The sequence below is a fragment of the Cervus elaphus genome, chromosome 25 (genome assembly GCF_910594005.1).
Source record: "Cervus elaphus chromosome 25, mCerEla1.1, whole genome shotgun sequence".
Classification (NCBI taxonomy): Eukaryota; Metazoa; Chordata; class Mammalia; order Artiodactyla; family Cervidae; genus Cervus; species Cervus elaphus.
The window spans coordinates 46,466,618-46,472,373 of record NC_057839.1 but is presented as its reverse complement, the minus strand read 5'-3'; the positions used below and the strand labels follow the sequence as shown (position 1 = coordinate 46,472,373).

Here is a 5,756-nt window from a genome sequence, read left to right as displayed (position 1 = left end):
TAATGGGCTCCAGTTTCATCCATCTCATTAGAACTGATTCAGATGAATTCTTTTTAATGGCTGAGTAATATTCCATGGTGTATATGTACCACAGCTTCCTTATCCACTCATCTGCTGATGGGCATCTAGGTTGCCTCCATGTCCTGGCTATTATAAACAGTGCTGCGATGAACATTGGGGTGCACGTGTCTCTTTCAGATCTGGTTTCCTCGGTGTGTATGCCCAGGAGTGGGATTGCTGGGTCATATGGCAGTTCTATTTCCAGTTTTTTAAGAAATCTCCACACTGTTCTCCATACTGGCTGTACTAGTTTGCATTCCCACCAACAGTGTAAGAGGGTTCCCTTTTCTCCACACCCTCTCCAGCATTTATTGCTTGTAGACTTTTGGATAACAGCCATCCTGACTGACGTGTAATGGTACCTCGTTGTGGTTTTGATTTGCATTTCTCTGATAATGAGTGATGTTGAGCATCTTTTCATGTGTTTGTTAGCCATCTGTATGTCTTCTTTGGAGAAATGTCTGTTTAGTTCTCTGGCCCATTTTTTGATTGGGTCATTTATTTTTCTGGAATTGAGCTGCAGGAGTTGCTTGTATATTTTTGAGATTAATCCTTTGTCTGTTTCTTCATTTGCTATTATTTTCTCCCAATCTGAGGGCTGTCTTTTCACCTTGCTTATAGTTTCCTTTGTAGTGCAAAAGCTTTTAAGTTTCATTAGGTCCCATTTGTTTAGTTTTGCTTTTATTTCCAATATCCTGGGAGGTGGCTCATAGAGGATCCTGCTGTGATTTATGTCAGAGAGTGTTTGCCTATGTTCTCCTCTAGGAGTTTTATAGTTTCTGGTCTTACATTTAGATCTTTAATCCATTTTGAGTTTATTTTTGTGTATGGTGTTAGAAAGTGTTCTAGTTTCATTCTTTTACAAGTGGTTGACCAGTTTTCCCAGCACCACTTGTTAAAGAAAAAATATGGAACGCTTCACGAGTATGCGTGTCATCCTTGCGCAGGGGCCATGCTAATCTTCTGTGTATCGTTCCAATTTTAGTATATGTGCTGCCGAAGCGAGCACGTATTTAACCATTTTTAAAAGCTATATTGCTGGCAATGTTCTGTTCAAAAACAAATGAAACACTCAAATTGGGTAAGCTGAGGACAATTTAATAAAAGGAATATTTACAAGACTTGAATTAGTTGTAGAGATCCTATAAAAGAACACACCTGTATAACAACGTGGGGATATAGACAGCTGTGAACAATATCTAATATTAAGCCTGAGGGATAAGAAGGCAGAGTAATTGAATAGAACAGTGCCCTGAACACAGAGACAGAACAGTTAGGAAGGAGCGATTTCTCTTTTGGTAGGGGAATATATTTAGCTCACATTGCCACCCTATGATCAAGGTTGCTCCTTGTCAGAGTTCATATATGTTCATCGCTCAGTCGGACTCTTTGCAAACCCATGGACTGTAGACTGCCAGGCTCCTCTGTCTAAGGGATTCTCCAGTCAAAAACATTGGAGTGGGTAGTCATTCGCTTATCCAGGGGATCTTCCTGACCCAGGAATCGAAACTGAATCTCCCTCATTGCAGGCAGATTCTTTACCGTCTGAGCCACCAGACAGGTTTCATATAGAACAGCCTCATAGAGGGTGTAGAGCACAACGGAAAGAATATCTGGCCAGGATCAAAAAAGACACCTATCACTTCTGAAGAAATCCGTTTGGTAAAATTAAACATACACACATACAAGAGAAACACTTGGAAAAATAAGAATTGATAAATGTTTGTAAATTGTGCATATAAGTGGGTATATTGCTTTTGCTGTATGCATGATTATGAGTATATAGGAAGATATTAACACTCAACAGGTTTTCCTACAAATACTTCTGTTTGTTTCACTCTCCTTTTAAAAATTAAATTAGAAGGATTGAAACTATTCTAAGGGTGGGGACATCTCTATTGTGGTCATTCTTTCCCTACCACACAGCTTACTACAGATTTGAAATATTTCACCACATCAATATTATATATTTGAAGACTGATGCCACCTAGTCATTACAGAGAGTATGAAAAAAAAATTTTGTTTGACGCCGAAAGTCAAGACAATGCCAGTGTAGATGATGCACACTGAAAAATAGGGATAATTGTAAGAGTTGATGACATGGAGGAAAAGTTCAAGATTGCACATGGCTTTGTAGAAATTTTAATGATTTTGGACTTTGTTCTAAACGTGAGAGAAGCCATTGAATGAATATGACCTGTGCTTCTGTACCTGCATACTTAGTCATGCCTGACTCTGTGACCCTATGGACTGTGGCCCCCCAGGCTCCTCTGTCCATGGGATTTTCTAAGCAAGAATACTGGAGTGGAAGGCCATTTCCTCCTCCAGGGGGTCTTCCCCATCAAGGGATCAAACCTATTTCTTGCATCTCCTGCACTGGAAGATGGATTCTTTACCACTTGAGGCATCAGGGAAGCCCCCAGATATGACCACAGAGGTGATCAGTTCTGTGATATTTGAAAATGATCCCTTGGGCAATGTATGAAGACTAAATTCTTGGGACAGAGCAAAAGGAGAAACAGGGAGATGAGTTAATGGCTCAGGTGGTGCAGTAGTAAAGAATCTGCTTGCCAATGCTGGGGACACAGGAGACATGAGTTCAAACCCAGGTTCAGGAAGATCCTTGAAGTAAGAAATGTCAATCTGCTCCAGCATTCTTGCCTGAGAATTCCATGGACAGAGGAGCCTGGTGGGCTACAGTCCACACAATTGCAAAGAGTTGGACACAACTGAACATGTGCACACACACACACACACTCACACACACACAAAACACACACACACACAAATTCTAGAAAAGAGATGGTGTTGTCTTTGGCAAGAGTGGTTATAGTCACTATGGCAAACAGTGGTCAGTGTTGGTCATGATGTAGTATGTAATATCAAAGCAATTGCTGAACGACATATTGTGTTTGATGCTATTAAATATTTGTGCCAATTTAACAGAAGTGGCAGTTGTGTGTGGATTTCCTGCCAGATGTTTTGGCTGAAGTTACAAATTTGTCAGATCAGCAAATATGTGTTACTGAAAGAGATAGATGAGAGATTTGGTGGGGAATAGACAAGGAGTAGACAAAATTTAAAAGTTGGGAAAACTAACAGAATCCAGCAAAGAATTCTTAGAAGTATCAACCAGTGAAACAAGCTGTAAACCAAAAAAAGACACAGTGTCTGGAAAATTAAGTGAAAGACAGTTCTTCAGGAAGGATGAAGTGATCAATTGTGCCAAGCACTGGCAAAAGGTCAAGTTAGTTATGGAGTTAGGATTTTGCATTAGAACGTCATTGGTGAATTTGTCAAAAGATCTTTTGAGGGAGAGTAAGGCCCAAACTTGGAGTGCAAAATATTGGAGAAGGTGTGAGAGAAAAGCAGAAGTTGAAATGGCATGTGCTACCAAATGAAGTAGAGAAAATTGCTAGGCAGAGCTTTCAAAGGGATGGGGTCCAACAAAATTAAGTTGTAGTTAGAACAGCTTCAATTGAAATTGCAGGCCATGGTCAAAAATGTAGAACATAATTGTAGTGGCCAAAGTTAAAGTTATTTCATTGTATTTTTCTTAAGTTCGTGTATAGATAGAACTCCACTCTAAGGAGATCCATTGTTGAAAGCTATACATACATGCTTATATTTTTGACTCTGATTAATAGTAAAGAAAATTATTATTTATGAGGAATCCTTCCATGATGTTCTCTAGAACTGAGGAATCCTGCCTTCACATCCACACAATTTTAAAATAGGTTTAATTTTTTTCTTAAACCCATTCATAATACACTAACTGATACCTAAAATACATTTATATTTCAGTTCAGTTCTGTTCAATCCCTCAGTCATGTTTGACTCTTTGTGACCCCGTGGACTGCAGCACACCAGGCTTCCCTAACCATCACCAACTCCCAGAGTTTACTCAACCTCACCATCAAGTCGCTGATGCCATCCAATCAGCTCATCCTCTGTTGTCCCCTTCCCCTCCTGTCTTCAATCTTTCCCAGCTTCAGGGTTTTTTCCAATGAGTCACACCTTTGCATCAGGTGGCTATTTATATTTAACTACAAATAAATTAATTTTAAAATGCTGAATTGTTAGAAAACTAACTGCACATAATTTGACTTTTAATTGAATTAATTTGAGCTATAACAAAAATTATTTAGAAGAATCAAGAAAATATTAACAAGATAGATCAGAAGTGAGATGTTCAGATACTATATTTTAACACATTTAGTGGGTTATTGTTTAAGCTTTAAGCCCCATGATACTTCATAATATAGAAAATTATTTCATAACAATGGTTCAGTGTATTTTAGACCATCTTTTACATAGAGAATTATTAAAATAAATTGAAAGTTGAGATTAGTTGATGATAATTTGTACCATTATTATGTCAATCTTTTCATGTAATAAATGGTAAAAATATTCAAATTTTAAAATTACATTGAATATTAGTTGTATATATTATTTGCATTTAGCATGGTACTAAGACTTAGTATATCACAATTGATATGATAATTATAAATTTATCTTCCAGATAGAAATAGAAGATGTTTAGATATATTTTGCCCTATTTGGTCTGCTAAAACTATTTGAGGTAGAAGAAATAAGCATGCTAGTTACTATGATATTTTTAATAGGACCAACTTTCTCATTATTTAAAATGTCTTCACTCATCAACTATTCTCTGGGCTATACACAACTTACTTGTTTTATATTTAATTGTACTCTTGGGAATATATTAGTGTCTTTAACTTTAATAAGAAACTTCTGATGCCCAGTAGGTAATTTTTTTCTCTTCTGCATGCTTTATTAATCATATTCAGCAGATAAAATTTAAGGAAAGAAGTAGATTGCTGTATATACTGGTTCTACAGCCTACTATTGTGAAGGAAATCATATTCTTGATTAAGTCAATAAATACACACAGAGAAATTCATATACATATACAATCACACACAACTCAAATGAGTAATGTTTTTCAAACTGAGATGTATGATGTTATAAATTTTACCTAAGTTTATTTTTTCTTTACATTTTAGACATTTTCATCTCAGCATGATGATGTAAGTGCAATCCAAGGAAAACCAACACACACACACACATGCACGCACAATTGATGTGAACTTTTAATTCTCTCTTGGACTTATTAGAAAGGATTTTATTGATCTACCAGATAATATACATATAAACACACATATAAGTGAAAAATCTTAAAGGAATCATTTAGGTTTACAATATTCACTTTTCTGAATTACAAAATAGGATAACAATGTGTCTTCCACCAATGAACATGTTTTTACAATAATAAAAGAAATATATATGAAAGCCTTTAATTGGTTATAATAGACTAAAAGTAATTGTTTAATAGCACACAAATATAATTTTGTATAAAACAATAGTAACCTCCCCCTGCCACAAGAATTTGCAGAATGATACATGTAGTATTAAAAACAAAACAAAACAAAACAAGATTTTGAAAAGCTACATTGATGAAATGAGGAAAAGCTTATTAAAGAATTTGAGGAATTAGTTATTCTGTAGTACCTAGGGACAGTAAATTTTTTTTCCAAGTCCCTTGACTAAGTTATTTTTTTATATCATCAACAGGAAAATAGGAAGCTAAGGTTAGAAGTGCTTTTTTTTTTTTCCCCCTCTTGTTCAGCCTCAGGAGAGGTGGAGTTAAGCCATTAAGATTTCCCAGTATTGAA

At 36.1% G+C, this 5,756-nt stretch overlaps 1 non-coding gene across 1 annotated transcript; it reads right to left on the bottom strand.

Moving 5' to 3' along the window:
* Nucleotides 1–962: 962 nt before the first annotated feature.
* Nucleotides 963–1,069, bottom strand: LOC122684019. Its single transcript, XR_006337915.1, has one exon. It is a non-coding gene; the product is annotated as a U6 spliceosomal RNA (small nuclear RNA).
* Between the last annotated feature and the right edge of the window lie 4,687 nt (nt 1,070–5,756).